The sequence below is a fragment of the Sus scrofa genome, chromosome 1 (assembly GCF_054392235.1).
Source record: "Sus scrofa isolate SSC_HxYL_T2T_F1_AM1 chromosome 1, Sscrofa_HxYL_maternal_Yorkshire_Landrace_v2.0, whole genome shotgun sequence".
Classification (NCBI taxonomy): domain Eukaryota; kingdom Metazoa; phylum Chordata; class Mammalia; order Artiodactyla; family Suidae; genus Sus; species Sus scrofa.
This window is the reverse complement of record NC_139383.1, coordinates 277661850-277687354: the sequence shown is the minus strand read 5'-3', so window position 1 is coordinate 277687354 and position 25505 is coordinate 277661850. Positions and strand designations below refer to the sequence as shown.

The 25505-nt window shown below is 50.8% G+C and overlaps 1 protein-coding gene and 1 long non-coding RNA gene across 17 annotated transcripts in view; one reads left to right on the top strand and one right to left on the bottom strand.

Annotated features, from left to right (window-relative positions):
• Window positions 1-7466, top strand: part of LOC102165127 (uncharacterized) — a 44679-nt gene extending 37213 nt beyond the window's left edge. For 6 of the 15 annotated variants that reach the window (XR_301479.4, XR_014827692.1, XM_084996702.1 and 3 more), the window contains 4 exons: window positions 165-3841; window positions 4558-4649; window positions 5313-5470; window positions 6579-7466. The gene's annotated coding sequence lies outside the window, so the exon portion shown is untranslated. The remainder of the gene's footprint in view (window positions 1-164; window positions 3842-4557; window positions 4650-5312; window positions 5471-6578) is intronic. The other 9 variants (XR_014827695.1, XR_014827696.1, XR_014827697.1 and 6 more) reach the window with 5 other exon arrangements.
• Window positions 7467-13133: 5667 nt separating this feature from the next.
• LOC146407261 (uncharacterized) lies at window positions 13134-22027 on the bottom strand. 2 transcript variants are annotated; one of them, XR_014827706.1, is made up of 3 exons: window positions 21795-22027; window positions 19495-19609; window positions 13134-13304 (listed from the first exon to the last, which is right to left on the bottom strand). It is a non-coding gene; the product is annotated as an uncharacterized LOC146407261 (long non-coding RNA). The 2 variants fall into 2 exon arrangements; XR_014827711.1 differs by lacking the exon at window positions 21795-22027 and having other exon boundaries at window positions 13166-13304; window positions 19422-19561.
• Window positions 22028-25505: the final 3478 nt, after the last annotated feature.

Sequence of the window (25505 nt, the reverse complement as noted above, 5' to 3'; positions counted from 1 at the left end):
CTCTGTCTCGGCCCCTCCCTCCAGGGACCTGAGCTGCGGAGCTTCCTCGGAGGCAGTCACACTTGGGTCCGTTTGAGTCCCAGGACGCCACTCAAGGGCCTGCTGACCTCTCTCCACCTCTCATCTTGCCATCTGTTTCCTCCCTCTCTTCCTGCCCCTTCAAGGCCACTCCAAGATCCCTCTCTGTGGCGGACACTGGGCTGGGCGCTGGCAAGACAGACCTAAAAGTGACAGAGGTGCTCGAGTCAAGGTGAATGTATATGATTCATCGTGCAAACGGGGACATGTGTGAAGGGAAGTCTACTAATAATTATGGTGGGAACGCAGCGTAAACCCTGGCAAACCAAGGTGCAAGGTCACTCCCGTTAAATAGAAAAGTGAGGGGAGACTTAATCGATGGAGGACAGGCAGAGGGGAGTCTTGGCAGGGGTAATGGCAGGTACGGGGATGTGGCAAGCTTGGGGACAAGTGGAGAGTTTATGGTGGCAAGGATGTGGTGTGTGCTGCGGAGAAGGAGCAGAAGAGAGGCCGGGGTCTCCAGGCGGTAAGAGGTGGGCAGTTTGGAACAACTAGAACAGGATGGCAGACACCTTGCAGCTGCCAGCCCTGGACCCATGGCAGGATCACTAAGTGACCATCACACTCCTTCCCACTGATTCAGCCTCACGGCCCTCCACACAGTGTTGGGGGGCGGGGAGGGGGCCAGTCACTGCCAGCGGAAAAGCTGGGCCCCAGATGAAACCTATTTGCCATTGGAGGCTAAGCGGTGGATACAAGTGTGGACTTTGCTGGAGATGAGGCTGGAGTTCAAACTGAAAGAGACCTAGAATGTGGGGGAAGGAGCTAGAATGTTGTCTAGGTATTAGGGAGCCATCAGAGGGTGTTGGGGGGAGGGATATAACTAGACTAACATTTCAGGAGTTGGTCTAAATGATCACTGCCATTGGTGGAAGGACCTGGAATGACAGGGTGAGAATGGATGGGGCTCTGACCGGATGTGGAGCAGAGATGTGGAGCAGAGACGTGGGGCTGAAGGCCGAGAAGAGGTTTTTCATGGGGCAGGGAAAGAAGAGGCAGGCAGATAGGCCTCTGGAGTCCTGGCCCCAGTGGGAAGACTGTTGGCAGGGAGGTGTAACAGCACAGCAGGAGGTCCTGATAGGAATCTTTGTTCCAGAGGCCGCCCTGAGACTCTGTGCCCCCAGGGGGAAGGAGGCCCAACAGGTCCGGTGGCTTTTACTGTGGAGAGCATCAGAGCCTGGAGAAATTCACCTTTAGAGGGAAACAAACCATCATGAAATGCACCCCCCTCCCCCCCACTCAGGGCCCCTCCGCAGAGGAGAGGAGGTGGCCCTGGTACTGCTTATAATGTCTGGGGGTAACTGCAAGAGGGGGGCACTGACACGTCATCCCTGATTGAATGTCTGCTTAGCCATGGGCTGCCACCTGCCCCAGGGCCACCAGAAAGGGACATGGGGGGCACAGTGCCAGGGTAAGGGCCTTTGGTTTCTGGCTCCAGGGAGGCACAGTGGTTGAGTGGAGCCACCAGCTGTGGCCAGTTGAAGGAAGTGGAGGCTGCAGGCTCCCTGGAGTCTTCTCAGCCTGGGGCCAGGGTCTCAGCCCTGGGGGTGGGTGTGGGGAGCTCAGAGCACAGGTTGGCTTTGTCTGAGGAGGGGCCACCAGTGTCTGGGAGAGGGGCCAGGAATTGAGTCCCTGGTCAGTGGAACCCTGGGGGCCTCCACCTGCTACCACCAGATCTACAGGCGTTGAGCGAATTCCACCACAGCCGTGACTCTCCAAAGGGGAACCACAGCCTGGCCAGGTGCCTCTAGAAGGACGACCATTCCCTCTGTCTTCTCCCTTAACCCCAGCTCTGGGGTGAGCCCAGAGGAAGGGCGTGGATGCATGTGTGACAGAGACGACACAGGCACATACGTGCACATTAACACACTCAGGCCCCCAGAGCTCCCAGCTTGGCTCACCTTGTGGTGGAAGAAGAAAGTTTGGAATCAGATCTGAGCCTGAAGGGTTTTTTTGGTTTTGGTTTTTTTGGCTGCTCGCATGGCATGTGGAAGTGCTCGGAATAAGGATTGAACCCACGTTGTAGCCGTGACCCAAGCCCCTACAGTGACAATGCAGGATCCTTAACCCACTGTACCACAAGAGAACGCCTGAGCCTAAAGTTTTACAAGGCCCAGGTCTTGGGAGTTCCTATTGTGGCACAGAGGGTTAAGAATCTGACTGCAGCATCTGGAGTTGAGGCATAACATGGGTTTGATCTCTGGTTTGGCGCAGTGGGTTAAAGGATCTGGCGAGGCCACAGCTATGGCACAGGTCACAGCTCTGGCTCAGATTCAGCCCCTGGCTCAGAACGTCCTTATGCAGAGGTGTGGCCATTAAAAAAGTAAACTCCCAGAGCTTAACCAGAATGAGACTGCTTTTATATCCAAAAGTGTCTAAACGTTAGAAACTGGACCAAATACTGTCAAAGGTGCAGAACTCCCCTCTGGTGGAGGGGCTCACAGAGCCCAACTGGTAGCTGTTCTTCGAAAAATAAAGCTGTGCCCAAATTGTAACCCAGTGAATGACCCGAAGGTCTTTAATGAGCCGTTTCCAAGGGGAACACAGAAAGGGGATGGGATTTGAAGGGGAAAGATGATCAGAGACCGGGATGGAACGAAGCTTTATTGAATGAATTAGGCAGAGGGGTCCGGGAAGGTCGGACAACTGTCTGTCCACCCCCTGCAAGGTCTGGGAGCGCTGTCCCTATGGGAATCGTGGGGTCACTGTGTCAGTGGTTGGGCTTCTGCCCTCAACCCAATGCTGAGCCCCCTCTAGGTTGGTTTCAGACTTGAGGAGACCTCTCCCTCCAAGGCCGGGCCTGAATCTCAGGATCCCTTAACCTTAAGTGGGCCCCGTGGGCCAGGCCTGAAACCAGGGAGGTGACCTTCCAGAGAGGAAGGGGCCAGCAGCCAGAGCTTGGTCCTCGCTTAGCCTGTCACCCCTGGGGCCAGGGCGGGAAGACAGCAGAGGGAAGAGGAGGAGGAGAGCTTTGGCCAAGGGTGGGGTCGGATTCCCCCAGGTCCGGCTCCCTTGTGAGAGGTGGCGGGTACGGAAAGAACGTGTGAACGAGGGAGTCTTGCCCCCAGTGCCTAGCGCTGCAGAGAGGGGTTCGGTTCGTGTCGGGGTGTCTGAGGGTGAGGGGTCTGGGGTGATCCAGGGGGATGGGTGTGAGGTCGGGGGCCCTCAGGAGAAGGACATCTGGATGTCATCAGAGTCGAGCAGACGTGCAGCCTTGGAGCCAAAGCAGAGAGCACGAAGAGGCGGCGAGGAGAAGGGAGCCTCGGAGGAGCCTGTATTTGGAGGCGGGAGGAAAAGCTGCAGGAACTGGCCCAAGAGCTCCGCAGCCGCCAGATCCTGGCCGGCCTCCGGGCCCTGCTGGCAGCTGACAAGATGCATCTCTCAACTGCTCTGGAAAACCTAATGGCCTTGAGTCTGCCCAGGTGGGCAGCGGGACAAATGTACCTCCCCGCTTCTTGCACCCCCTCCTCGGGCTCTGGCGGCTGCTCAGGGCCGCCTCTGAGACCGCCCCACCCTGGCCAGCGGCACCCTCCTCCCTCTTGGGGCTCAGCGTTCCAGACTTTCTCCTCATCAGAGTTTACCAGGCAGGTCTGATTCTCTCTCCCGAGTCCCCCGCCAAGTTCTGCCTGGCTCCCTGCCCCTCTCTCTCCTCTTCTTAGAGCAGGAGCCAGTTGAGGCCTGCGATGAGCCTCGAGCCAGGCCCGGGGACCCTTCCCACCCAAGGCAACGAAGCCAGCCCACTGCCGCTCAGAAGTCCCTCTGCGTGAGTTCCGACAAGCCCGGCTTCCAGTCTGGCTCAGACACGGAGATCCGGAGACTTCCAACCCCTCCCTGGTCCTTTGCTCACTTATGTCATCGGCCCCCTCCCTGCCGGACATAAGCTGGGGTCTTGGTCTTCACACCCCAGCCCAGGGCTGGAAGCTGGGGATGCAGAAGGGGAGCTGATGTGGGCGAATAGCCTCAGTTCCCCATCTGTACTTCACCCATTTATCAACTGGGGCGTCCCTGGGATTTCCAAGACATCAGTTCAAATCCGTATCCCACACCGTGTGGAAATGCAAAGCTATCCCCAAAGCTTTGGAGCATTCTGGAATGGTTTGCATTTTCACACTCTCCTCTGCCTCAGAGCTGCGGCTTCTGCTAAATTCATTTAGCATCTGGCTTGGGCCTCTGACCTAGGTCTGCTGTGTTGTTTTCACGCAGCTCTGACTAAGACATGGAATGTGGCCGTCGCCTTCTGCTCTTTCCACCAGAAACCCACCGCGGAAGGTGTTTGTGTGTGAGGCTGGCAGAGGGAGGTTTAGGGAAGTCAGAGGGATGGTTTCAAGTGCTGTGAGAACAACAACCTCAAACAGATGTTCTTAAAACTTCTTTGGTCCACCCAGCCCTGGGAGGGTTTCACGGGACTCTTTACCTCACACAGTTCCCTGGCCTCATCCTGGCTCTTCATCTTTTCCCTTTTTTCTTTTTTCTTTACAGTTGAGGAGTTCCTGTTGTGGTGCAGTGGAAATGAACCCGACTAGTATCCATGAGGACGCAGGTTCGATCCCTGGCCTCACTCAGTGTGTCAGGTATCCTGCCTTGCTGTGAGCTGCGGTGTAGGTCGCAGACGTGCTCGAAACCCATGTTGCTGTGGCTGGTGGTGTGGGCCGGCAGCTGTAGCTCCGATTCAACCCCTAGCCTGGGAACTTCCATAGGCCCCGAGTGCGGCCCTAACAAGCAAAAAAGAAAAAGCAGAGTTGATGTACAATATTATATAAGTCACGTGTGTATGACATAGTGATTGACAATTTTTTAAAGATTATACTTCATTTACTTAGCTATACTTCGTTATTATAAGACATCGGTCTCTCAGTTGTACAATGATCCTGGCTCTTTTCGTCTTCCTTTTCACAGCTCTCTTCCTTGAGAGGCAAAACAGTCCAGTAGTTAAATGCAAGAGGTCTGTTCCCAGATGGCCTGGCTCTGTGAGCCTGGCTTTGCATCTTATCATCTGTGTGATAAGACGGGAATTACCTTACCTCTCTGAACCTCAATTTCATCTATAAATGAGGATAATAAAAGTTGAAGATAACAGGATTGACAGTGAAGATTTCATAAAGCAAACCACTTAGGATTTCAAAAAACAAAGCCCTTAGCTGAGTGTTAATAACTTTAGCCATTATTATTATTATTTATTTTATTTTATTTTATTTTATTATTAATCACCCTTCCAAATTTTTCTACTCTCCCAGGCAGAACAATTCAACCTTTCCAGGCCCAATCCCAAATCCTGCCCAACTTTGCACAGTCCAGCCTGGGAAGGCGCAGACACAGAAAGGACCCGTCTTTGAACAGAACTGGCCTTCCTTCCAGGGCAGCCAGCTGACATTGACCATGGGCTCCCTCACAGGTAAATGGGCTGAACAGTGACTCCATACAGTACGCAAAGGCTATGCCCTTTCTTTCCCTTTCTGTCTGCCCCCTCTCCCCCATCTCCATTAGGCTGAAAGTAAACAGTGACCAGTGTGGCAGATCCAGGGTCTACTGGGCATCCGTTAAGACTCCAGCCTTACTGAGCTATTGGGAACGGGGTGCTGACTTCCAGGGGTCTCTGCCCAGCCTGGAGTTGCTGGGGCCACCTTTTCGAGCTCATGGGAAAACCTACCTAATAAAAGATGCACCAGCAGGAGTTCCCGTCGTGGCGCAGTGGTTAACGAATCTGACTAGGAACCATGAGGTTGCGGGTTCGGTCCCTGCCCTTGCTCAGTGGGTTAAGGATCTGGCATTGCCGTGAGCTGTGGTGTAGGTTGCAGACGCGGCTTGGATCCCGCGTTGCTGTGGCTCTGGTGTAGGCCGGTGGCTACAGCTCCGATTTGACCCCTAGCCTGGGAACCTCCATATGCCACGGGAGCGGCCCAAGAAATAGCAACAACAAAAGACAAAAAAAAAAAAGATGCACCAGCAAAAAAAGACACAGCTTCCCAGGGATGTCATTTGAGCTCTTAAATTCCCCCATACCTGGATTCGTCCCTTGAGTTTTCCAGTTTTGTGAGCCCCCAAATCCCTCTTTTCTTGCTTAAGCTCATTTGGTTTGAGCTTCTGTCACGTAAAATTGAATGAATCTTGACTAGCTTTCAACTAAAAATGGGCTGTATTATAAAGCAACAGTGAATGTCTCGGAATCCCCTGCAGGAAGCATAACCAGAAATCGAAGGAATGAAAAGGCTGCCTCTGACCCCATGTCTCTCTCTCCTATCTGAGGCCGCACCATCTCCCATTTCTGCTTTTTTTCTCTGCATATCTCCTTCTTTTTCCTCTGCAGACCAGTGTTTCTGCTGACTCTTTGGCTCCTCCAGAAAAGGTCCCAGGGCTGATTATCATTGGCCCAGATTGGGTCATGTGACCACCCTGACCCATTCGTTTTGATTGGCCAGAAGGGCCATTACCTGCAGATGGGTCCACCCCACCTAAACTAAGTAGCCTCAGAATGGGTGAAGAACTATTTTTTTTTTTTTTAGATCAAAGTGCTATTTTCAGAACAACGGGGAAAGAATGCCAAATACACCCCTCCCAAAAAAAAAACCATGGAATTAAGGGAATTTCTGTTTTACAAGCCACCCGAGTCCTGACTAAGTAAGCTCAGGGCCAGCACCTTGTCCCAGAAGAACAGCTCTGATAGGGGCTTTCGCCTGTGACAGCAACTTCTGGAGAACCGGTTTAGCCTGGGCTATCTCCAGTCTCTGTTGACATCACACCACATATCAGAGGGGACCTGGCCCTGACTCTGGCTCCAACATGTCCTTCCATGGCGACATCTGAGTTTTGTCAAGACCCTACTACATGGAATCGTAGGAGGTGGGGGAGTTCCAGGGGGAGAAGCAGGTAAGTAAGGAGGGCATCGTGGAAGAGGTGGCCCTGCTCAGAGGACGGACAGCAAGAACCCCTCAAGGCTGTAATTAAGAAGACACATAATTGCAAGTGTTGGCAAGGATCTGGAGAACTTGGCGCCCTCATACCCTGCTGGTGGGAATATAAAATGGCACAGAAAACAGTCTGGCACATCCTCAAAAAGTTAAGGAGTTCCCGTCATGGCGTAGGGGTTAACAAATCCGACTAGGAACCACGAGGTTGCGGGTTCAATCCCTGGCCTCGCTCAGTGGGTTAAGGATCCAGCGTTGCTGTGAGCTGTGGTGTGGGTCGCAGACGTGGCTCGGATCCTCTGTTGCTGTGGCTCTGGCGTAGGCCGGTGGCTACAGCTCCGATGAGAACCCTAGCCTGGGAATCTCCATATGCCATGGGTGCGGCCCTAGAAAAGGCAAAAAGACAAAAAAAATGCAAAAAAAAAAAAAAGTTGAACGTAGAGCTACCGTATGACGCAGTTATTCCACCCCTAGCTGTGTATCCAAGAGAAATGAAAACACATGTTCACACAAAAACTTGTACATGAATCTTCACAGTAGTGTTTTTCATAATTGCCAAAAAATAGAAACAGCCTAAATGTCCACCAGCGGATGAATGGATAAATAAAATGAGGTGTGTCCCAACAATGGACTATTGTTCCGCCATAAGAGGAATATCTGCTACAACGTGATTGAAACTGGAAAGTCTTTTTATGTGAAAGAGTCCAGTCAGTCACTGGAGTTCCCCGGTGGTTCAGCGGGTTAAAGATCCTGCATTGTGGAGTTCCTGTCAAGGTTCAGTGGTTAATGAACACAAGTAGCATCCATGCGGATGCTGGTTTGATCCTTGGCCTCGATCAGTGGGTTAAGGATCCGGCGTTGCCGTGAGCTGTAGTGTAGGTCGAAGACGCAACTTGGATCCTGTGCTGCTGTGGCTGTGGCTGTGGTATAGGCCAGTGGCTACAGCTCAGATTGGACCCTAGCCTGGGAAACCTCCATATGCTGAGGAAGTGGCCCTAAAAAGACAAAAAAAAAAAAAAAAAAAAAGATCCTGCATCGTCACTGCTGTAGCTTGGGTCGCTGCTGTGACATGGGTTCAACCCCTGGCCTGGGAGCTTTTGTGTGCTGTGGGTATGGCCAAAAAAAAGCCAGTCACATAAGACCGTGTATTATATGATTCCATTCATCTGAAATATCATGCACAGGCAAAAAAATAGTGGTAGAAGGTAGATTAGAGATTGTCTGTAGCTGGGGGTGGGTGGCAGAATTGGGGTGAAAAAAGGAAGTCATGCTAATGGGAATTGGGGGGGTTGCAAATCGATTGTTGTGATGGTTGCGTAATTGTGTAATTGTGAACACACAAAGAACTTGAATTGGACACTTTAAATGGGTGAATTGTGTTGTGTGTGAATGATATCTCTGAATAGCCATTACCAGAAAAGAAGAAGGAAAAAAGAATACATCTGGAGGTCGGGGAAGAGGGGCGGCCTGGGGAACCCCGGGATGTCAGGGCCAACTGCCTGATAAGCCTTGGATTCCAAAACAAGTGAAAGGTATTTGGGGCCTGAGAGTCCAGCCCTGGATGAATAGCCTCTCTGATGAAAAAGGGGAGGAGTTCCCATCGTGGCACAGCGGAAACGAATCTGACTAATATCCACGAGGACACAGGTTAGATCCTTGGCTTCACTCTGCAGGTGAAGGATCTGGCATAGCCATGAGCTGTGGGATAGTTTGCAGATGTAGCTCGGATCCCACATTCCTGTGGCTGTGCTCTAGGCCAGCAGCTGTAGCTCCAATTCCATCCCTAGCCTAGGAACTTTCATGTGCCACAGGTGTGGCCCTAAAAAGGAAAAAAAAAAAAAGAAAAAAGGAAAAGAGGGAGAGAAAATAGTCGGTCTCCAAGGGGGCTCCAAAAGGCAACAGAGTCTGGGGGACTGATCCCAGCCTGAGTCCCTGGCTCAAAGTGCTGGGGACAGATCTGATGGCACAGGGCAGCACCGAGACATGTGCCTGGTCCGTTGGTGAGAAGGATGGGGCTTTGGCCCCGTTAGTGTTGTTGGCTCGGCTCTGGCCGACGCCCTCCACAGCTGCCTTCTCCCCATCTGCAGAGGGGGAGCAACACAGCCCTTGGCTGCAGCTGATTGTGCCCGTGTGGACCTTGGACCCCAGCTGAGCCAGGCCTGGTCCCTTCTCTGGAATTGGGCATTTGACAGAGGAAGAGGCCTTCTCTCCAAAGGGCTGGAATATGTGAACTAGAACGTTGTGAGCTGCCCCCACCCCAGTACCCTGTGGGAATGGTGCGACTTCCGGCGGAAGTAGCTGTAAAGTGGAGGCACCTGGGAACCCTTTGGCAGCCTAAAAGGGATCTGTGAGCCTTGTCGGGAGCTCCCTGAGTGCCCAGAGCTGCAGCAGCAGGGAAGCAGGTAAGGAGGATTCTCGATGAAGCAGCCCTAGTCGGAGGGGGCGGAGGGGGGCTGGGTGTTCAGCAACTTCCCTGGAGAGGGTTTGGGAATCAGCGACCATGGCTATTGGTAACTAACCACTGCCCTTGGCCAGCAAGTCCTAGGGGAGCAAAACCTCCATGAATAGTGACCTAATGGCCTTGCTCATGTTATCAATAATACATATTTTGTGCCAGCAAGGCCCACTGTACTTGCCAAAGCATATTCACCTCCACCATCTCATTTGCTCCTTCCCCATGTATTTTGGAGAAAGATATGTCATGCCGTGAGAGCTGCAATGCCACAGTCCCTCCTAGAATAAAGCCAGCTGGGTGACCCACCCTTGCATGGTGGATTCAGGCGTGCACCTGACGGAAAGGCAGCCCACCTCACGGGCGGCCCGGTGGCTTGGGAGGCAGCGTGGAGAACAGTAACCAACGGAGCCAACACGGCCTCTCTCTTGGGGTTTGAGAGGGAGCCTCCGGAGAGAGGCAGAGCTCTGTTTTTGCAAGGCCAGAAGCCAAAAGACACGGAAAGAGAGCAGAGAGCAGAAGCCAAGACTGAATAAGAAGTGGTGGCAGCAGCCAGGAGGTGGGATGAAGGTAGGCAGGGCAAGGGGCAGGACGGCAGAGATGGAGGAGCTGGTGCGGGAGCCCCAGATCAGAGGCCAGCCTTGGCAGATGGCCTCCATGGCCGGGCACCAGAACAGCACGGGATCCTCGAGGTTGTTCCCATCCCTGCCTCCACAGAATGGACTGGGAGGTCTTCCATGTTGCCTGGAGCATCCTCGTTAGGACCCCTCAGTGGGCACCACCGAGTCATCGCTGTTCCTTGAGGCAGTCACACCCCTCTGTTAGTCTCTGGCTGAGCCGGTGGAGGTCATTCCTGGCCAGCACGGGCCTGTCTCGGCAGGGGTCCTTCTTCTTCCCTGGCCCCCTAATGTGCTCGTCCCCAGAGGGTGCCCTGTCAGGAGTAGACCACGGGAAAGACCCTCCAGGATGTGGTGACATCAGTCAGGCCTTCAGCCCGGACAGTTCAGGCAAAGGTGTCAGGAGAGGCACCCAACACCTGGGTTAGCTGCTGGTGGAATTAAGGTGAGGTGTGAAGGAACTCGTTTTGTTTTTATTTTTTGTCTTTTTTTCTAGGGCCGCACCCTCGGCATATGGAGGTTCCCAGGCCAGGGGTCGAATCAAAGCTGTAGCCACTAGCCTATGCCAGAGCCATAGCAACGCAGGATCCGAGCCGCGTCTGCAACCTACGCCACAGCTCACGGCAATGCCGGATCCTTAACCCACTGAGCAAGGGCAGGGATCGAACCCAAGTCCTCATGGGAACCTTTCTTTCCCTGCTTCCTCCCTCATTCTCTCCCTTCCTTCCTTCCTTTGTTCCCTCAAGTAATCTTGACCCTTAAATGTGTTGCTTGCTGGCTCAAGCACCCAGCAGAGTCTGACAGGTGTCTTGTGCCCTATTGCAAAATCAATCTGATTGGCCCAGTTTGGGTCAGGTGACCACTTCTGGGCCCCTGGCCTCCACTGTGACCAAGTGAACAGGGAGGGTTGTGTAGTATTCCTCTGGCTGCTGCGGCTCACCCCTGGTGCTGGAGCTTCTCAGAGGAAAAGGGAACATGGTGCAGATTAAACCCTAAAATATGTACACTCAACAGAGAGAAGTGAAATTGGGGGTGGGAATTTACATTTTAAAAAATTGACGTATGTTGAGTACCCTACATATATTTTGTTAATATCTTCACAATGACTCTATGAGATAAATGTTAATAACTTTATTGCAGGAGTTCCCACTGTGGCTCAGCAGGTTAAGGGCACAATGTGGTCTCTCTGAGGATGTGGGTTCCATCCCTGGCCTTGCTCCGTAGGTTAAGGATCTGGCATGACCGCAAGGTGCAATGTAGGTGGCAGATGAGGCTCAGATCTGGCCTGGCTGTGGCTGTGGCGTAGGCTGGCAGCTGCAGCTCCCATTTGACTCCTAGCCTGGGAACTTCCATATGCTGTGGGTGTGGCCCTAAAAGGATAAAACAAAAATTTTATGATGCAAAAAAGGAAGCTAGACTTGAGATGTTAAGGCACTTGCCCAAGACAACGGGTCTAGTAAGGGGTGAAGCTGGATGAGAGTCCAGGACTAAGTCCAGCTCTGTCCTCTGTACCATGATGCCTGGCACAAATTGGAAATAGTGTTTCTGCCCTTGCTCTGCTGAGTCTCAAGACTCCACCCTCTCCATTGCACTGAAGGGGTTTTGAAACCTTCAAGCTTGGAGTTCCTATCATGGCTCAGCAGAAACTAATCTGAATAGCATCCATGCGGACACAGGTTCAACCCCTGGCCTCACTCAGTGGGTTAAGAATCTAGCATTGCAGATGTGGCTTGGATACCACGTTGCTGTGGCTGTGGTGTAGGCCAGGGGCTACAGCTCGGATTTGACCCCTAGCCTGAGAACCTCCATATGCCTCAGGTGTGGCCCTAAAAAAAGACAAAAAAAAAAAAAGAAACTTTCAAGTTTACATTCATTATCCCACAGACAAGGAATCACACACAAGGAAGTGGAGTCCAGAGAGGGTTAGTGTCCAACCCACAGTCCCACGGGGATTCAAATGCAGAAAGGGGACAAGCACCCAGGTCTCCAGAGTCCTAGGCCGGGGCCTCCCCTGAATGGCATGCCTCCTTGAGGATGTCCTGAGAGCTTCTTTCTGCCTGCAGAGCTAAGGGATGAGGGTACCCCAGGCAGGTTTCAGTCTTTCCTCTCGGACTCCACTGTCTCCAGCTCCCCCTCTGTCCATCCTCTGAAGGCAACCATTGGTCCTCCTGGGAAGTCCCCTCGAAGCAAGACTAGAGTGGCTCCACAACTGAAAAGGGGTACACTGTGTCTTTCACCCTTGGCATTCCCTCAATTCCCTGGGATTAAGTGTTGGATAAGAGAATTAGGGCATGTGTGCCTGTGTTGTCACTGAAAACGTCCACCCACCATCCATTCATCCACCCTCTGTCCGCCCATCCATCCACCATTCGTTCAGTCATCAGTCTGTTTATCCATCTGTCAGTTCATCTATCTATCAATCATCTCTCAAGCCCTGGATCCAGGCGGACTGGGCCCAGGAGGGGAGCTCTGGGGAGGCCACCTGCCTATCTTGATTCACACTGTTCCATCTGCCTGGAATGCCCTTTCCATCTTCCTTCATCTGACACTTAACTTGTCTTTTGGCCGTGGCCATAGCATCATCTGGAGAGCCTTTCTCAAAGCCCAGACTTGGCTAAGAGATTTCTTCTGTGTCCCCAAACCCCTTTTCCACTGACCACAGTTTGCAAAGTAACAGCCTTGCTGAGATATCATTCACATACTGTTACTGAGTCTAGGCTTGTACTGCTCACTACACCACAGGCCCATAAAGTGAGAGACAAGTTGTTGGGGCGAGGAAAAGCAACTTTATTCAGAAAGGCAGCAGACCAAGAAGATGGTATACTAGTGTCCCAAAGAACCATCGTCGGTGGGTTGGAGTTCAGGCTTCTGGAGTTCCTCCTGTGGCTCAGCGGGTTAAGAATCCAACATAGGGTCCTTGAGGATGCGGGTTTGATCCCTGGCCTCTCTCAGTGGGTTAAGAATCCAGTGTCGCCACAAGCTGTGGCGTAGGTCACAGATGCCACTTGGCATTGCTGTGGCTGTGGCGTAGGCTGGCAGCTGCAGCTCCGATTCAGCCCTTAGCCCAGGAAGTTCCATATGCTGCAGATGCAGCCCTAAAAAGAAAAAAACAAAACAAACAAAAAAAAGAATTCAGGCTTCTTTTATACTGAAAGGGGAGGGGGTAAAGTCCTGGTTCTGGCCAGACTCCAGAGGAAGTGTGTTAATATCTTCCATCCTACAGCCATTCACTGGTGGGCCTGGTCAGGAGGCTTCCTGTGAGTTAAACAAAGGTATTTTAGCTTCATGATCATTACATGGGTGGCAAAGTTCCCAGAGATGGGCCATTTTGTATAATTTAGGCCTATAGACAACAGCTCTTTGGTGATTCACTTGTAGCACAACAGTACAACACAAAGGTTAAAGTTAAAAAGAAAAAACCCAAGACATAAAAGCACAACAAAAAACCAGATCCAATATGGAGTCAGACATGTTGGTCCCTGTTACAATACCACACAATTCATCCTTCTAAAGGGAACAATTAAGTGGTACATTCAAAGGTGTACAACTGTCAGCACTGATGGCAGAGTATTTTCATCACTCCGTAAAGAGTCCCGTTACCTATTAGTGGCCAGTCACCATTTCCCCTCAACGCCATCCCTTGGCAGCCATGAATCTACTTTCTGTCTCTATAGATTTGCCTTCTCTGGAGATTTCATATAAATGAAATCATACAAGATGTGGCCTTTCATTGAGCATAATGTTTTCAAGGTCCATCTATGTAGGAGCATGTGTCAAGGTACCACGTTTTAATACAGGTTATGAGAACCTATCCCCCTTTTGGTAGCTTTGGTGCTTTCTGGTCCTCGGGGGAGCTAGGTGGGAAAAAAAAAAAAATCCTCAGAGTTGCAGAGTCTTAGGACTTCTTGAGTGTAGAACCCAAGTGGCCCTCCTAGAGAGATTATTGGAAAACCAAGACCAAAAAAAAGTTGTTGGCGTTGAAGATAGAGGAAGGGGCCACAAGCAAAGAACCACAGGCAGCCTGTAGAGCCTGGAAAAGACGAGAAAATGGATTCCCTCCTCCAGCCTCTAGAAAGATTGTAGCTCTGCCCTGTTGACATCTTCATTTTAGCCTAGGAAGACCTACTGGGGACTCTGACCTCCAGAACTGTAATGAAGTTGCTGGTTTTAAGTTGGTGTGTAACTAAATTTGTGCTAAGTAGCAATATTGGTTACAGTAGCAATAGGAAACCAACACAGATTTTGCAACCTGGACTGGAGTCCAGGACTGCACGCAGTTCATGTCTGAAGCGTAGGGAGGGGCTACATACCAATTAAGCATTTCTATTCTGTGTCAGATAATCCAGGGTTTCTAGTCCAGCGTTTGCATGCTGTGTGTCCTTGAGCAAGTGATTTGTCCTCTCAAAAGAACGTCCGCATCAGGAAAATGGAAATAACTAGGTTCCTTTATAAGTTTGTTGTGAAGGTTCATAAAGGGCACACGTGTCCATGCTTAGCACAGTGCCAGGCCCGCCAGGAGCGGTGAATAAATCAATGTTAGCCAGTGTGACCACTGTCGCCATGCACTGGTCACTGTTTCTCGAACAGGCCTTAAAAAGAGCTCACTTCTGGAGCTCCTGTCGTGGTGCAGCAGAAACGAATCCAACTAGGAACCATGAGGTTGCGGGTTCGGTCCCTGGCCTCGCTCAGTGGGTTAAGGATCCGGTGTTGCTGTGAGCTGTGATACAGGTCACAGACGAGGCTCAGATCTGGCATTGGTGTGGCTGTGGCATAGGCCAGCAGCTATAGCTCCGAGTCGACCCTAGCCTGGGAACCTCCATATGCCTCAGGTGTGCCCCCCCTCCCCCGGCCCGCCGCAAAAAAGCTAACTTCTCGCCTTGTGGTGGTATCTCCAGGAACAGAGTATTTGGGTTCAATGTGGGCTGGACTCCATGGCCAAGAACATTGGTTCCTAATAGCTGAGGCTCTAGGCAGCAACCATATTCCTCAGGCATGTGGCCTTACTTGGTTCGAGAGGCTTGTCTAGTTTGGGATGGGACGACCACCAATGGCACAGAGACAAAGATGTCTCAGTGCATAGGAAGGTGAGGGATGCTCGGTGGAAGCAAAATTGGGGTCTGGTGACTGAGATGGGCCATTATGGTGAAGGATGGGCAACAGGGAGGCTGGGTGGACTCTTGAGCACCCAGCACCTACCCCAATTAATATTAAGTGCTATCTTTCCACTGGGATGGCTAAAACAAAAAAGACAATTATAAGTGTTGATGAGAACATGGAGAAATTAGAACCCTCCTACATGGCTGGCGGGCATGTCAAATGCTGCAACCACTTTGAAAAAAGTTTGGCATTCCCTCGGATAGTTAAATAGACAGTTGCCATATGCCCCAGCAATTCCACCACTGTGTATAGGCCCCCCCCCAAAAAAAAACTTGGGCATGAATGTTGACAGAAGCCTTTCTCATAATAGCCAAAGAGCAGAAACAACTCGGTGTCCGTCAAATGAGGAATGGATCAACAAAATGTGATCGATCCATACAATAGAATGTTGTTTGGCCATGGAAAGGAATGCATTACTGAGACCTGTGCAACATGAATAAATCTTGCAAACATGGTGCTGGTGTAAAGAAATCAGACATAAAAGACCACAGGTGGTTATGATTCTTTCTATATGGAATGTCCAGAATAGGCAAATGCACAGAGACAAAAAGTAGATTTGTGGTCACCAAAAATCTGGGTCTGGTGGGGGGTAGGGGTCGGGGGGCGTGCTTATGGCTACAGGGTTTCTTTTGAAGTGATGGAAGTGTTCTGAAAACAAATCATAGTAATGATTGCATATGATTGCCTGACTGAATAAATTGCTGAATGGCACGCTTTAAAGAGGTGAATTTTATGGCATGTGAATTATAACCTCAATAAAGCTATTATTTAAAAAATGAAGGGCTCCCTGTCTTTGAGCACTTACAGTGTGCCAGCAAGTGAGCTGAGCTCACGCTTGAGCTTGTTACCATGCTTTGGGGACAGGGCTGATGTGTTGGTGAGCTGGAGGCAGGCCTGTATGAATCCTACCTTCTTGAAGGAAGGCGGGAGGTAGAGGGAGAGTGGCCCAGTTTGGCCGACAGGTGCTTCAGGATGGATAAGGGGTCTGCCACCCAATGGAGTGATGCTGAAATCAGGGGGGTGAGCATTCCTGAGACCTGAGGCCACTGAAGAAATTCAAATCACCTGCGTCACAGCGTGGGTCGGAAAGTGTCTCCATCTGAGGCTGCAGGATGTCAGGTACCCAAGAGCAGGGGGCCTCAGAGTTCCCTTCATGGCTCAGTGGGTTAAGAACCTGACCAGTATCCATGAGGATGCAGGTTCAATCCCTGGCCTTGCTCTGTGGGTTAAGCATCTGGCATTGTCACAAGTGGCAACAGAGGTTGCAGATGTGCCTCGGATTCAGTGTTGCCATGGCTGTGGGGTAGGCTGGCAGCTGCAGCTCTGATTCAACCCCTAGCCAGGGAACTTGTATATGCTGCAGGTGTGCCCCTAAAAAAAAGAGAGAGAGAGAAACCAGGGAGCTGGACCACACTCACTGTCTGGCCCTCTAGATCCCAGAGGAAACCTTGATAACTTTAAGCAGGAGACTGACATACCCAGTTGGGGGAAAGTGGATTGGAGAGGAGGCAAAAGGACAATGAGAGATGAATTCGGAGGCTGCAGCCCTCACCTGGCAGTGAGCTGAGAATGCGTGCCCTCCGGTAGGGAAGATGGGCACTGTCTCAGGGTTCCCTAGAGAAATAGAACCCATGGGCTAGATCTACACCTGTATCTACCTCAAGAGATTTATTATAAGGAACTGGCCAAGCACTCCCAAGACCTGCATTTGTCAATCCGGAGACCCAGGAAAACCCATGATCTAATTCCAGTCTGAGTCCAAAGGCCTGAACGTCAGGAGAGCCAGTGATATAAGTTCCAAGTCCCAGGGCAGAGAAAACCAGTCGCCCCGCTCAGACAGTCAGGGGGGCAAAGGTCCCTCTTCCTTGGTCTTTTTGTTCTAGTCTCTTCAGTTGACTGGATGACAGCTGCCCACACCCGGGAGAACAACCAGCTTGACTCAGTCCATTGATTGAAATGTTCATCTCAGCCAACACTCTCCCAGACACACAGAACAATGTTTAACTAGGTCTGTGGTCCAGTCAGGTTGACACATAAAATGAACCGTCACAGACAATAAGCAAGTAAATTTATAATAGATGCTCAGGAAGCAATAAGAAAGTATGAAAAAGTAAAGCGGGGTGAGGGACTTGAGAACAGTGGGGCCAGAATGACAGGCACCAAGAGTGTCAAAAATATGTGTTAAGCTGAAAAGCTGAATCTTGCCCTCCTCCATACGCTACTTTTTGCTTTTTTTGGGTTTTTTGTTGTTGTTGTTGTTGCTTTTTTTGCTTTTTAAGGCCACACCCACAGCATATGGAGGTTCCCTGGCTAGGGGCTGACTTGGAGCTACAGCCACCAGTCTACGCCACAGCTACAGCAACACAGGATCCGAGCCGCATCTGCGACCTACACCACAGCTCATGGCAACGCTGGATCCCTAACCCACTGAGCAAGGCCAGGGATTGAACCTGCAACCTCATGGTTCCTAGTCGAATTCGTTTCCGCTGTACCATGACGGGAACTCCGCTACTTTTTTCTTTATGTCCCAGGTCACTTCTGCTAGGTTTTAACTGTAGCGAATGCCATTGTCACCAGCTACTAAGGTATTTTCTTTTCTCTCTTTCTTTTCTTTCTTTTTTTAAGAGTCTTTTTTGAAAGACACCATGTTCACACATTCTGCAGGAATGTCCCATTTGATATGGCCACTGGACATGCCTGACTACTTCTTTATTTATGATTTCTGGCGCTTTTCCTTTGAGGCTGCTCAGAATAGCTTCTGATCTGCTCACTCACAGAAACGGTGAAATCAAATCTTCCTGCACTCGCTCCATCCATCGTAAGCAAGTTTGCTTATGTAAGCTGCTCCCGCCCGCGCTGAGTAACTGGATGGTGAGGGCAGAGCCCTGTACAGATTTCAAATGCGGCTCTCTTCACATAAACATCTTTGACTGGCATACTATTCTTCTGGTAAAGTGCATTTGTTTCCAGAAATCTCCTCGTCGCAATCAATAGCAGTGTGTGCATGCTACTGAAGGCCACATTTGAGCCATTTGCTCTCCACTAACCTCTTTATACTCCTTTAAATGTTTTTGGGCTTTCCCTCGGTGATATTCAAATCAATGTCCTTACTTATTTATTCTTTGGAAGTTTCCTAGCTCCCTCAGCAGCGCACCACTTCTGTTTGATTGCTTTTGCTGAACTTCTGCACTTGGGACAAATCAGCGGGCTCAAAGAACTTTGAGCATCGTTTGTGCTTGTGCGATGTGTAGGTATGAGCGAATTTGCATGAGTGTGAGTGTGTGTAGCCTAAGATAGCTGAAAGACCTCTGTGTTTGAAATCAAAGACACCTGGATTGGAAGGGACAGTTCTTCCATGTGCTAGCTGGTAGCTTTGGGCAAGTCACCTCATGGGGCCTCAGTTTCTGCAGCTGGAACAGAGAAATATGTCTACGCCCCAGAGAAATGAAAACATGTCTACATGAAAATTTGTACTTGAATGTTCGTAGCAGCATTTTTCACGACAGCAAATGAAACCCAAATTCCATCAACTGAAGAATGGATAAATGTTGTTTCTAGCGATATGATAAAATTGGGTATAATGGGAGTTCCCGCTGTGGCAGTGGGTTAAGAATCTGACTGCAGCCGCTCAGGTTGCTGTGGAGGCATGAGCTCAATCTCTGGCCTGGTGCAGTGGGTAAAAGAATCTGGTGTGGCCGCAGCTAGGGCTCAGTCCCCGGCCCAGGGACCTCCATATGCCATGGATGTGGCTGTAAAAATAAATAAAATCAAATCCATAGAATGGAGTATTATTTGGTCATCAGCATGTTGAAGTTCTGATACATGCTACGACATGGATGAAACTTGGCTACATTATGCTAAGTGAAAGAAGCCAGTCTCTAAAGACCACAAGTGGGCCTTCCCATCGTGGCGCAGTGGAAATGAATCTGACTAGGAACCATCAGGTTGCAGGTTCGATCCCTGGCCTCACTCGGTAGGTTAAGGATCCCGTGTTGCCGTGAGCTGTGGTGTAGGTCACAGACACAGTTCAGATCTGGCATTGCTGTGGCTGTGGTGTAAGCCAACAGCTGTAGCTGGGATTCGCCCCCTAGCCTGGGAACCTCCATATGCCACAGCCCTAAAAAGCAAAAAACAAAAAACAAAAAACAAACCATGTGTGTTAGTTTGCCATAGTAATAAAGTACCATGATAAAGTGCCACAACTGGATGGCTTACATAAGAGAAATTTATCATCTTGTAGTTCTGGAAGCCAGAAGTCCAGGGTCAACGTGTCGGCAGCCTTTCTTACTTCTGAGGACGTCTCCTGGCTTCTGCCGTCTTGCTGGCCATCTTCGGTGTTCCTTTGCTTGTAGAAGCATCACCTGGATCTCTGCCTTCATCTTCACAGGGTATCGAAACGTTCCCTTTTTATAAGGACACCAGTCATGTTGGACCAGAGCACACCTTAAAGACCTCATTGTAACTAGTTACATCTGCAACAACTCTCTTTCCAAAGAGGGTCACTTTCTGAGAGACTGAGGGTTAGAACTTCAACATATGGATGTGGGGGGAGACCCAATTCAACCCATTAACACCCCAGAGTGTATGATTCCATTAATGGGAAATGTCTAGAATAGGTAAATCCATGGAGACAGAAAGTAGATTAGCGGTTGCCAGGGGCTGGGAGAAAGAAGGAATTTGGAATGACTGCTAATGGATACAGGGTTTATTTTCGAGAGTGTTCTGAAATTAGATAGTGGTGGTTGCACAACTCTGTGCATGGACTAAAAACTAATGAACTGTACGCTTTAAACGAGTGAACTGTATGGTATGTGAATTATAGCTCCAAAAAGCTGTGTTTTTGTGTTTTTTTAAAGAAAGAAAGAAAACGTGTAATGCTGGCCACTCTTCTGCTGCATCAGGGTAGCGTAGATCGTGTGGTGTAATAGACGTGCGTGTGTTTGGGAAACTGCAAAGATAAAATACAATTGTAGCCTTTGGTCTTTAATTTTTAAATACCTTTGGTCTTTGCTCTGTGCCTTCCGCCCTAACTGCATGGTGGATTCCCTATTAATTCCAAACCTTTCTAATGTAATAAGGAGAATTCTAGCTCTCCTTAGAAGCTAACTTGAACAGTCACTGCAAGTTCACTCTCATATTTCCGAGAAAAACATCTTTCTTAAACCTGCCCTGTGATTCCCACGAAGCGTTCTTCCTTTCTGAACGGATGTCTCTTTCACCACGGAATTTATCTCAGTGAAATCTCTGGAAAGCACCTTCAAGCCTTTGCATTTTTAAGAGATGAGGGTTTTTTTTTTTTCCCCCCCGCATCTGTGCTTTTGCCCTTGTTGGATCACAGCTAGTTCTTTTCCCTAGAGGCCAAATGAAATTTCATGAAACAGTTGAGATTTCAGCGGCTAATAAAATCCTTTCTTGTCCTCTGAGATGGCCCTGTGCATCTCTGCCCATGCCTAGCCCCCAGGGACTGCTGCACAAGAGCCTTAGCATCATTTCCGGCTCAAGCCTTAGGGACCACTATGCCTGCAGCCAGCCGTTCAGCCGTCTCAGTGGGTGTCATCTGCTTATGACCTTGGCTCTGTGCTTCACGCCTGCTGTAGGGTGAATTGCCTGTGTTGCAGGTCTCTCAGGCAGCCTGCCTCCGGTTCTGTGCTGTGAGGCATCTCTGGAATGAAGTGCATGTAGATTCGGAGGTTGTAGGTAAACAGTGCAGTTGGCATACCCAACTTGTCAAAACTTAATTTACACTCCTGTCGGTGGCTTCTCCTATCTGCTTGCTAGATTTTACATTTTAGCCATTTCAAACTGGACACTCATCCTAGCTCTTCGATTCCATGCTGTGTGTCTTTGACTAAGTTGCTTAACCTCTCTGGGCCTCAGTTTTGTCCAACTTGGAAAGGGGATAATGATCCTTTTTTTTTTTTTTTTTTTTAGGGTGGCACCTGAGGCATATGGAGGTTCCCAGGCTAGGGGTTGAATCGGACCCGTAGCCACTGGCCTACCCCATAGCCACGGCAATGCCAAATCTGAGCTGTGTCTGCAACCTACACCATAGCTCATGGCAATGCGGAATCCTTAACTTGCTGCGCAAGGGCCAGGGATCGAACCTGCGTCCTCATGGATACTAGTCAGTTTCATTTTCTGCTGAGCCAGGATGGGAATTCCAATGATCCTTTTCTCATAAGGCGGTGATGAGGGTGGAATGAGATTTTTCTGGTACAAACCGAGAGCCTGACTTAACAACATTGGCTCCCCACTGCCTTTCCTCCTCCCTCAAGGAGAACAAGCTTGATTTGCACCTTGACTGAGGACTAAGAGGCCATGGAAAGAGCAGTGCACTCAGGGTCACACACACCTAATTTGAAGTCCCAGCTCTGGTTGTGAGCCTGGGCAGATGTGTTGAACGCATGCTTTCCCGTGTCACTGGGGTTGGAGCAAGGGATCCTGAAGAGGACATGAGATCGCAGCTAAGGAACAGCTTAGAAACCTGTAAGGGGCTGTCTGGCTGGGAGAGACTGTTGCCACAACTGTCATGTGACCTGACACCCTTCACACCCACCTGGGCTGCTCCTCCCAGGACCCCGCACTCACCTTCACCAACCTGAGATCCGGGCAGGTTCTCAGGAGGGCAGGCTCCGAGCTCCGGCCCCTCTCTGCAGCCTCCTTTGTTTTCTTTTCTCACCATCCTCCAATCCTCCAGGAAGACGGTTTGCTAGCCCAAGGCAGCATGCAGGGGCCCTGGGCCAGCTGAGTCTCCCTTTTCCCCTGGCTTGTGCAGGTGTGGCGCTCCTGAGGGACCAGGGAAGGTCCCCCCAGTCATTCCGCACTGGACCACTTCGAGCCGAGGGGCACAGGGCAAGTGCCTTAAGTCCTCTGGGCTTGGATGCCTCCTCTGTCCCTTGGAGACGATGACAGCACCTTCCTCCGAGGTGGCCGTGTAGCTTAAATGTCATCACACAGAAAGAATTTAGATCAGAGTCTAGCACACAATAAGCCCTCAACAGGAGTTCCCGTCGTGGCGCAGTGGTTAACGAATCTGACTAGGAACCATGAAGTTGCGGGTTCAGTCCCTGCCCCTTGCTCAGTGGGTTAACAATCCGGCGTTGCCGTGAGCTGTGGTGTAGGTTGCAGATGCGGCTCGGATCCCGCGTTGCTGTGGCTCTGGCGTAGGCCAGGGGCTACAGCTCCAATTCGACCCCTAGCCTGGGAACCTCCATATGCCACAGGAGCAGCCCAAAGAAATAGCAAAAAGACAAAAATACCAAAAAAAAAAAAAAAAAAAAAAGCCCTCAACAAATATTTGAGATTATCATTGCTCGTTCCTTCAGTTATTCACTTGCTGGACACCTTCACGCTGCTGGGTGCTGGGGACACAGATGAACCAGATGGAGACTCTGCCTTCAGGGAGCTCCCAGGCCAGAGGGGCTGGCAGACAAGACCTTGGGCCATGAGGGCACGGGCCATTAGGGGACATGGTGATCACACAGGGTCGGTGCTGTGGGAACAACCGCACAAAGTGATACGGAGAGCAGGTGCTGCAGGAGCCGGTAGGAGAGTGGCCCTGACTCCTCGGGGGCGGGTCAGGAGAAGCCCCAGAGAGGAAACCATTTGACAGGGTTGCCAAGGGGTAGGAATCCACCCCTGCGGGTGGAAGAGGCCAGCAAGAGGGCAGTCTGGGCACAGGAACAACACAAGCAAAAGCACAGAAGCTGGGAGAGCGGGCCTACCTTTGCAGGTGTGGACCATCCTTGCACATGCCCCCACTCACCTGGAACCTGCCCATGGCATCCAGCTGTGAGCAGCTGTGAGGACAGGTGCAGACCATGAGTGTCTAGGAGTAAACACCCCAGTCTGCCCTCAACCAAGACAGATGGGAGACGTCAGGTAACTACCCCAGCGGCCCTGCCCCTCATGGTGGAGCAACTCTAGCTGGTGTTTCACCCCGCTTCCCGAAAGTCCCCAGGGGTACGTGGGTCCCACTGGGACAGGGACCTGCTTATGAAAGCCCCCTATGTTAATGCCCATCTTCCAAAGGCACTGTCTGGACCCCACACCTTTTCTCAGAGGCTGCTTCCTGGGGGACCCAGCCTAAGACATCCAGCGAGGTAAGAGCTGACGAGACAGGTGGATTGTCCAGAACCCTGGTGACTTGATTAGTTCTCCTGGCAGTTACCGAGCATTTGGTACATGGCCCGCGCTGGGCTAGACACCGAAAGACAAGCAGTGGAGAAAGGAATCCCTCAAGATGCTATTTGAGGAGGTAAGACATAGAGAAAATACAGAAAAGAGGAAATAGAAAAGCTGGGAAAGGCAGAGTTCACTTAGGGAAGAGCAGGAAGTTGGTGCGTGAGACCCCAGGGGCATGCCGGGGGGTGGTGCGGCGGGCGGGGGGGAGGAAAGCTGAAAGGACACCAAGGGCCAGGGCCAGCATGTGGCCACAGAAGCCTGGGATGCCACGTCTGGATGGTTCCCTAAATTACAGGCAATAGGGAGCCATGGAAGGATATTGAGCAGTGGAAGGAAGGGCAGCCTCTTTATTAGAAGGATCCCTTGGGCTCCCGTGCAGGAGGGCAGGGAGGGGGCAGCATGGGGGTTGGGGTGGTGGCTGCTGGAGCAGTGTGGGCTCAGTGCTGCCTTAACCAGCCCAGCTCCAGCCGGACCACCCCCACCCCAGCCCCGCCAAAACTTGGGAGGGTCATCTTTTCATAAAAGCACAGAAAGCTTCCTGCTTTCCCACCCTTCCTTTCAGACCTGTTTCCTGCTTGGCCTCCAAACCTATTCCCATTCCTCCTACCTTCTCGCATTATCTCTGACTTCAGAGTGTTTGCTTTGGCTCCCTGCTGCCCCCCGCCCGCTCTCTCCTGTGGTTAGTGGTGGATACTCAGCAAAAAACGCTCCTTCCTGCAAGCTGGGCCCAGACTTACTGGGGCGGAATTGTCTTCTCTCTACTTTAAGTAAACGCATCAGAGCAACCTTGGCCTTGGAAGACAGACTTTGTCTCCTAACGACTTTCCTTCAAAACCACAAATGCATTTTGTCTCAATTTGAGGTGGTTCTTGCCTCTCGGCTCAGCAACCTCAGGGCGAGTGTGAAGCAGCACCTGGCAGCCTCAAGGTTTCACGGCGGATGTCGTGTGAAAAGTCGATGCCTCTGCAAACTAGCTGAGAGGGCAAAGATAGCAAGACTGTCTGTCCATTCAGTAACTGTCTACGAGCCAGGCCTTGAGCCGGGAATCCAAGGATAAGACATCTGCTCCCCAGGCCCCCATGGCCTCGTGGGGGAGAAGGGCAGCGAGACTCTTGTGGGAAAAGGGACAAAGGACCGAGGGGTCCACAATGACCTTGCCTGAGCACGGCCAGAGCCGTGCAACCTTGGGCAAGTTATTCAACCTCTCTCTGCCTTAGTTTCCGCATTTCCAAAAAAGGCATCATGAGAGTTCTTCCCTTAGAGGGCTGTTGGGGGGGATTAAGATGATTTGCAGGAAGAGCCTGGCACAGAGCTGGGAGGAGGAAGCTCCCAGTAAATGCCAGCTCTTCTTCCTCTTTGTAATTCTCACACCATAAAAGTCTCCCTTTTAAAATGTACAGTTCAAGGCTTGTGGTTGCCAAGGGAGAGTGGGAGGGAGTGGAATGGATTAGGAGTTTGGGGTTGGTAGATGCAAACTCTTACATTTAGAATGGATGAACTATGAGGTCCTACTGTCTAGCACGGGGGACTATATCCACCCCCTTGGGATAAGCCATGATGGAAGATAATTTGAGAACAAGAATGTAGGTGTTCCCATGGTGACTCAGTGGGCTAAGGACCCAAGGTCTCTGTGAGGATGTGGGTTTGATCCCTGACCTTGCTCCTTGGGTTGAGGAACTAGCATTGCTGCAAGCTGCAGCATAGGTTGCAGATGCAGCTCGGATCTGATATTGCCATGGCTGTGGCATAGGCCTCGCTGCAGCACTGATTCAGCCCCTGGCCCAGGAACTTCCTGATGCTATAGGTGTGGCCCTAAAAAAAGAAAAAGGAATATAAATATATGTATGACTGGGTCGCTTTGCTGCACAACATTGTAATTCAGGTATGCTTTAATAAAACTTAAGGGATACAGTTCAGTGGTTTTGAGAATATTCACGAGGTTGTGCACCTACCACCATTATTTCCAGAACGTTTTCCTTACCCCAGAAGAAACCCTGTACCCATTATCCGTCATTCCCTCCACCTTCCCCTACCCCAGGCAACCCCTAATCTGCTTTCTGTCTGTGGAATTGCCCATTCTGAGCATTTCATAGAAATGGAATCATACATCTACCT